General features: G+C 38.1%; 1 pseudogene; it reads right to left on the bottom strand.

Annotated features, from left to right (window-relative positions):
* Positions 1–6,945: 6,945 nt before the first annotated feature.
* Positions 6,946–7,879, bottom strand: LOC100463911 (annotated as a pseudogene).
* Positions 7,880–8,308: the final 429 nt, after the last annotated feature.

The following is an 8,308-nucleotide window of genomic DNA, read 5'->3' as shown; positions in this document are numbered from 1 at the left end:
CATATTAGCATTTACCCAAAATACAAAAATACTATTGATTCAAAGGGATACATTCACCCCTATGTTTATAGCAGCATTATCAACAATAGCCAAATTAGGAAGCAGCCTAAGTGTCCATAGACTGGTGAATGGATAAAGAAGTGGTATCTATCTGTCTATCTATTATCTATCTATCTATCTATCTATCTATCTATCTATCTATCTAGATATATAATGGAATATTATTTAGCCATAAAAAAGAAAGAAATCTTGCCATTTACAACAACATGGATGGAGCTAAAGAGTATTATGCTAAGTGAAATAAGTCAGTCAGAGAAAGACAAATACCATATGATTTCATTCATGGGGAATTTAAGAAACAAATGAACAAAGGGAAAACAAAAGAGAGAGGCAAACCATAAAGCAAACTCTTAACTATAGAGGACAAACTGATGATTATCAGAGGGGATGGAGGGGTGCAGTGAGAGGATGAGCACTGAGTAATGTACTGAGTTTTTGAACCACTCTATTGTACACCTGAAATGAATACAACACTCTATGCTAACTAACTGGAATTGAAATAAAAACTTAAAAAATGCTTTAGAAAACTTGTCATTATGCATACTTTCTCTTTTTGAAATGCATACAAATCTTTTTGAAAATTAAATAAGCCTTTTGTTGGCTTTATGACAGAGAAGGTCAAAAGACCTTGGTGTCGTCTCTTTGAAATGTGAGCACCAGGGGAGATAGCATCCGTATCTCCCAGTTTTAGGGGAGACTGACTGTAAGAGCCTCACTTTGGTGGCCCCCTTACTCCCAGTTGCAAAACTACCTCCTGTCATGAATGTATGAGTTTGTTCTTCTTCTGGGTAAAGCCAATAAACTAACAGAGATGGTTACCTCAGTTAGTAGGTAAAGTTAGGATGAACTCCAGGTAACAAATGGTGCTGGCAAGTCCCCTCACTTGAGGACTGTTGATTATCTTGAGAACACGTATATGATGGGTTGTATCTGCTTGACTTTGTACAGAAGAGTGAGATCCCCTTCTGTCCTTGCCTGTCGCTGAGAGGGTGGCTTGTGATGGGTATCACTTTTTGGTTTAATGCTTACTCAGTAATAAAACTGTTTCTTTTTCTACTCCATGGAGGAGAGATTTTCTTGGTTGGGAGATTTGTTCTTAATTGTATTTCCCCTACATACTCACATCAGTTATTCATTAATTTCACCCTCTTTTTTTAAACAGAACATCAAGGGTTTCTCAGATATTTGAAATTTAAGTTACCCTGTTTATTTGTATGGGGTTGTTAATACTGGATGAAATTTTGACAGCTTATACACTTAGGTGAGTAATACTTTTACTTAGTCAATGGGAATTGTCACACATTTGACCCTTTTAAAAACTTCCCTTGTCAGATCTATTTATTATTTTTACACTTTTTCTTATTCTTCAGTTTGTAATTAATTTGCCTTCTCAACCACACACAGAACTTAAAAGATGCGGCGACTGGTGGAACACAAACGCCAAATTCAGTCAACTCTTCAGCGTTCACCAGGAACCACAGAAGCATAGCCTAAGAGAGGATTTAGAGGCCTCGTGTTAAATTAAATTCTTCACCTCACCTTGGTACAATTCCCTGTTTGGAATATTTTCAGCATGACTGGACATATGTATATCCAGATAGGTCCAACCATGCTGCAAATATATAAATTCCATGGTCAGTGAATAGTCTTCTGTTGCCTTTTTCTAGTAGCAATAAGAAAAGACTGACTTCACCTGGCTAGAACAAAAAAACCTGTTTGCCACAAAAATGGTTCAAGTCCTAAGTCCAAGGTAGGAACTAACACAGATCAGTGGGGAGAGGCTTTGTTACTATGAGAGATATGCCTTGGGGATGTATTGTGCTAATATGCATTTATTAACTGAATTCCATCTGAAGTTTAATCAGTCTTCAAAGTAAGGAAATGGATTAAATGTCATCTTCTTATGATAGATGATGACAAGACTTTTTTCATCTCAGACTGATTTTCTACTTTGGCATTTTTTCAGGAAAGATAAGATCCACTTAGAAGCTAGTTTATATACATTTGCACATTTTCTGTATTGAAAAGCTCCATCCTTGTTTTTATGTAAGCCTATTTTTATTAATGTTTAATTGCAGTTAGAACAAAATGTTCCTCTTGGCTGCATTTCAGGTCCTGAATATTTTCACTGCAAGGTTTCTGAATACACCGATAGATCAAATTACTATGCAAAGTAAAAATGTGTGTGTTTGTGCGCGCGCGCACGTGTGCACGTGAAATAAAATATAATACATGATGAGCTAATTCATGGATTATGATCTAACTTTTCCCCCTTCTTATTGTGTAGTCCTGCAATGCCTATAACTTAAATAGAGATTATTTAAATAAATTTTTGGAACAATTTAAAAATAATTTTTAATAATTTTTTGAAAGTGTAGTAAATACTCTGCTATGACATCACAATTATGATCAGCATAGAAAAGCCGGTGGAGTATAATGAAACAACTTAGTTTTTAAATTTAAACTTTAGTTTTGTCATTTAATCTCTCTGAATCTCAATTGACTCATCAATAGATGTGGAAAAATAATACCTGCCTCTTTAGAGTTTTTGTGAAAATAATATTTATAAAGTATCTATTGTGCCCAAGATATAGTAGTAATGTCATTGTTGTTACAGAAATGGTTGGGATGTACACCATTTCTGATTCTCCATAAAGCATGCCATTCAATTTCAGGAAAACCGAATCTGTAGTTAATGTCAGTAAAATAGGATTTGGTCAAGGAGGTTTAAAATATTTTAAATTCTTTTAAGAACTAACACAGTTCTCCTCAACTTAAATGTGCTTATGAATCACCTGGAGATTTTATTTGATGATGATTCTGATTTTGTAAGTTTGCTTGAAGTTGGAGCTTCTGCATTGCAAACAAGCTCCCAGTAATGGTGATAATGTTGCTGGCCCATGAAACATACTTAGAGTAAAATGGCTCTGGTACTAGGCAAGCTCTTGGGATACTTATTATCACATATAAGGTAGATTCTTTTTAAATTGGTGTACATACCACTGAACCTACTTCATTCAGTTATCTACTGTTAAAAATAGAATATATTATTTTGTATGCCACTCCTTATTTTAAAATTATTTTCCGCTTGTCATCCACAAATTGCACAGTTACAGAAACATTACAATGTACCAAATCCAAATATGCTGTCACTTGCCCTAAATATTTGGGGGAGGGGTCCTTTGATTGATTTTTATCCAGATTTATTGAGCTATGATTGACATATAACATATGTAAGTTTAAGGTGTACAATATGTTGATTTAATACACATATATGGCAAAATGATTACCACCATAGCATTAGCTAACACCTTCAGTTATGTCGCAAATTACCATTTTGTGTGCGTGTGTGGTAAGAACATTTAAGATTTATTCTCTTAGCAACTTTCAAGTATGTAATACACTATTGTTAACTATAATCATCATGCTGTACATTAGATCCCCAGAGCCTATTCATCTTATGATTGGAAGTTTATATTCTTTGACCAACAGCCCTCCATTTTCCCCCACCCTTCAACCCCTGCTTCTATGAATTAAGCTTTTTTAGATTCCATATGTAAGTGAGATCATACAGTATTTGTCTTTGTCTGACTTATTTCGCTTAGCGTAATACTGTTAAGGTCTATCTATGTTGTTGCAAATAGCAGGATTTCCTTCTTTATCATGACTGAATAATATTTCATTGTATATTTATACCATACTTTCTTTATTCATTCTTCCATCGATAGACACTTCGGTTGTTTCCATATGTTGACTATTATGAATAATGCTGGAAATAAACACAAGAGTACAGATTTGAGATAGTAATTTCATTTCCTTTGATACATACCCAAGAGTGGAACTGCTGAACCACGTGGTAGTTCTATTTTTATTTTTTTGAGACACCTCCAAAATGTTTTCTGTAGTGGCTGCACCAATTTACATTCCCACCAACAGTACACGAGGGATCTCTTTTCTCCATATCTTGGCAAACACTCGGTCGGTATCTCTCATCTTTTTGAAACTCTCCATCTTAACAGATGTGAGGGGATACCTCATTGTAGTTTGATTTGCATTTCTCTGATGATTAGTGGTGTTGAGAATCTTTTTATGCGTCTGTTGGCCATCTGTATGTCTTCCTTAGAAAAATGTCTGTTCAGTTCCTTAGCCCATTCCTAAATGTTTCTTAATCACTTCATATTTGTATAGTTCATGCCTAGCACAGAACGTGGTGGGTAGTAGATGGTCAAGAATCATATGTTGATTATCCCAAGAGTAATAAGCAGTGTCAGAAGAGTGGTTTTCTACCCCAGCTACACAAGAATTACCTGGGGTTCTTTTAAAACATACTCTTGGCCCCTCCCTAGACCAATTAAATCAGCATCTCTGTCAGTAAGTCTTGGTAGACTTTTAAAACTTCCCAGGCGATTCTAATGAGCAGCCAGGACTGAACCACTAACATGAGTATGAACAAACCTTCAGACATTTTCTTTAAACATTCTACCCATGGGTTCCTTCAGTTCATGTACGTGATTTTCATTATCCTATCTCCTGCCTGTGTTCAGTGTGAACATACCCTAGGGACCCTCTGCTGCAAGTAAGCATAAAATGCCCCACAGGAATTTTAATTTTTTAATCATCTCTTGCTATCTTGGGGCTATTTTTTTGTTCCCTCTTTCTCTGCTAAGTAGCTTTTTAAGATCATTTTAATTTATTTTATTTTCATTGCAAAAGAAATACATGCTTACTTTTTTTTTTTAATCAAGCAATAGATTGAAGGAATTTAAGTTAAAAACCTTCCTCTCAGCACATCCTTCATTCCTACTGCATTCCACAAAATTCATCCCCATTATCTGGTTATTATACATGCATATACCATCATGTATGTTCTTACATAAACAAACAGTACACACAAACACTCAAACTACATTCTGTTGGCAGCTTGCTTGTTCATTTAACAACATATCTTGGAGATATTTTGATTAGCACGTACAGTTTGACCTTCTTCTTTTTAAAGGATATATATCACTCCATCAGTGGATATATCATAACTTTTTAACGAGGGTCCTTATTAAGACACATATAAAATGTTTCCAGTTTATAAGTAGTGTATTAAAATCAATGCCACAGTGATCATCCTTGCACATGTCTTTACATAATTTTGCTGTCACATCTGTTAAAAAATGTCTGTATACTGTTCACCTGCCATTTTCAGCCACTGTCATTGGCAGTGCTTCCCCATCTACCCTCCTGGACTGGCTGAATATGTCAGCCCCTGCTCCTGCCTGACCAGTGTCTCATAGCAGAATTTGTTAATCCCCCCGCCACGGGCTCAGCTGTAACCCATTTCTTAGATCCACTCTAAGAGAAGACAGAGGAAGAGTATAGGAGAAAGAAGAAAGAAATGCCAATTATGTTCCAATTATTGCCAGACACTGTAGTCCTGAAAGCAATTATACAAAACTGCTTTCTATACTATAACAATTATAGTTATTTTTACCTACATTTTTTTAGGTGATAAACATGGGCCACAGAAATGAACTGATCCAGGCAAATAGGGTTGGAATTGAGATTCAAAACCCGGGCTCGTTTTGTTCTAAGCCCTTAGTCTCGAAGTCTTAATCCCTTTTCCCCTTCTGTGCTGTTCCAGTGGTACAGGCATTGGGTCCTACTCACTGTGAATGAGACTGGGTTGACCTTTGAACTCCAATATCATTTTGTGAATTGCGGCCCCTCCTCTTACCTAGCAGTGTCTCTATTCTGGTAACAGGCCAGTCTTAGACTCTTTCATTCTTGTGCCTGGCTCCTATATCTAAGTTTCTCTTCCAGTACCTCACTTGGTATTATAAATGTTCTAAGATGAGGTACCAGCCTTTTGTGTCTCACGTACCTTTAGGCAAGAAGTTATTAAACTGCCATTTAGCTGTAGTCATGATGTGTGTGTTTCAGGAGGGTGTCAGTGGTATTAACGGGAGGAGACATGACTTCTGAGTTTTGCTAAGTAGTGTTCTTGTTCAGTTTAGGTTCCCAGCAGGAAGTTACTTTACCCAATAAAGGCACATACTGTAAAACCTCCCCTTTGCAAGGAGGAAGAACAGAAGTGTCAAACCAGGTCATAGATAAAGACACAGGGAACCAAAAGGGACAGACAAGCAAACAGAGAAAGGTTCAATTCTCCATTAATAAATACTAGTAGTAGGTACTTTGCAAAGTGCTATCCAAGGAAGGCATAACCTTCTTTGCAGTACTAAAGGTGAACCTTGAGCAAGTGCATTGGAAAAACTAAGAATTTCCTGCAAACAATGAAATCATCAATATGAGGAAAACAAGATCTCAGAACAGCTCTAGGTAAAACAGCTGAAGACCCATGGAAGGGAAATCCATAAAAGAAACAAACAAAAAGAAAAATTATATTTTTCATATTAGATCAAGTTTTTATGAGTTCTTTAGGGAAGAGTAATTAAAATTTAATTCTAATAATTAACCCATGTGAATCATTTAGTCTTTTTTTTTTTGCAGAACACTCCTTTATTATAGCAGTATATAAAGCAAATATAACTTTAAGTGTTTATAACCACAACTGTATGTTATTATGACTATTTGGTATTATTCAGCTTGTTCAAATTTAAGGGAGTAGTTTATATGTAATTCCAAAAATTCACTGACCTTCACAAAAATGTGGGATTGAAATGCACATACATGTTTTTAAATGCATATAAATTTTCACTCTCTGACTTTATTCCCAGTCTCAGGATTTCACACACATCCTTGGTGAGCTAACCAAACTCAGGGCCTTTTGTTACCATGGGAACCCTCAAGTTTATGTTTGCCAGAGGCAACATCCTTAAAATTAATGCACAATAACTGCTGGTCACCAATAGATTTTTGACCTAGTTCCCTCTTCCTTTAGGGCAAATGAGCCTTCCCCAGGCATTCAGTCCAACCCCTAAAGACCGAATCTCCTACACCTTCTTTAAAGGCACTTGAAACAGCCATTTCCATTTTAATAGTCGGGTGAGGATTGTACCCTTTGATCTGAAAGTCTTCAGCCTTGAAGTCATGGATCATCTCAACTTTTTGAAGGATTTTGAGCTTCGGGAAAGGCCTTGTTTCTTGCTGAAGCTGCATTTTCAGAGGTTCAACATGATTCAGGTAAATACGTGTATCTTCAGAGTGCGTACCAAGTTGCCTGGCTTCAGGCCTGTGATATGTGCAATCACGTAGGCGAGTGGGGTGCGGCAGGCCAAGTTGAAAGGCACAGCCAAGCCCATGTCTCCTGCCCTCCGGTACAGCTGGCAGGACCACTCACCACGGAGTTCAGGCAAAGGGCATGGCAGGGAAGTAGGGCCAGAAGAGGAAGAGCTTTTGGATTCCAGCCACACAGTATGATTCTTCTGTCCTCGGGCTTGGTTTCAATTGTTCCAAACACCTTTTGCAGTTGGTCTACCCCGTGACCTGAATCACCTGCATCCTTATCTTTGTATTCTGCCCCCAAATGCCTCTCCACTGAGAGCCATAACCTGGACCTAAATCCCCTTCTACTCCACTGGAGAATCCCAGGCTGTCTAAGAAGTCTCGGGAAGCATTGGCATCCCAGATTTTCACTCCCTTGGAAGACAGGGAGTGTCTTAGCATTTGTAGATCCTTTGATAAACCACAACAACTCCTCCAAAACACCCTTTCAGAATACACGTGTTGTTGTTAACAGAGGAAATTCTTCTCTCAGGCTGTAGTGCGCCTGCATGAACACCCACAGCATGCTGGTGCCAGTGCACTCATCCTTCTGGAACCTTCAGTGCAGGATGTGCTGGATCTGCCCCAGGCACTGCAGCTCCTTGTGGGGTTGGCAATCAGGGGCTCAGTGTCCTGCTTCTGCGTGGTGGGCAGGGACGGCGGGTGCTGCAACCTGGAGCTGGTGGCCAGCAGGGTGTGGGCACGGCTGTGGGGCACCCTGAGGTGAACGACAGTGGCTGGCAGGCAAGGTGGTATGGCTCTTCTGTGTGCTTCTTTTCCCTTCACTTACTCTTTTCTGAGAAGCCTGCTTCCTTGGACAATTACTACATGAACACATATATGGAGACTTGAAAATGGTATATGGTGCAGCAGGGTGAGCAGAGTGTGACACAAAACAGCCCATGCTCAAATTCTGGATTGGCCACATAACCATTTATGTCAGATAGTATTTTCAAGGATGACCACAGCAGTATCTGTCATCCCACATGTCCTTCTAGAACCTTCCCATTCTCACATCAAGAGATGTAGTTGAATT

Source organism: Ailuropoda melanoleuca, chromosome 1 (assembly GCF_002007445.2).
Source record: "Ailuropoda melanoleuca isolate Jingjing chromosome 1, ASM200744v2, whole genome shotgun sequence".
NCBI classification, from domain to species: domain Eukaryota; kingdom Metazoa; phylum Chordata; class Mammalia; order Carnivora; family Ursidae; genus Ailuropoda; species Ailuropoda melanoleuca.
This window is presented reverse-complemented; position numbering and strand designations above follow the sequence as displayed.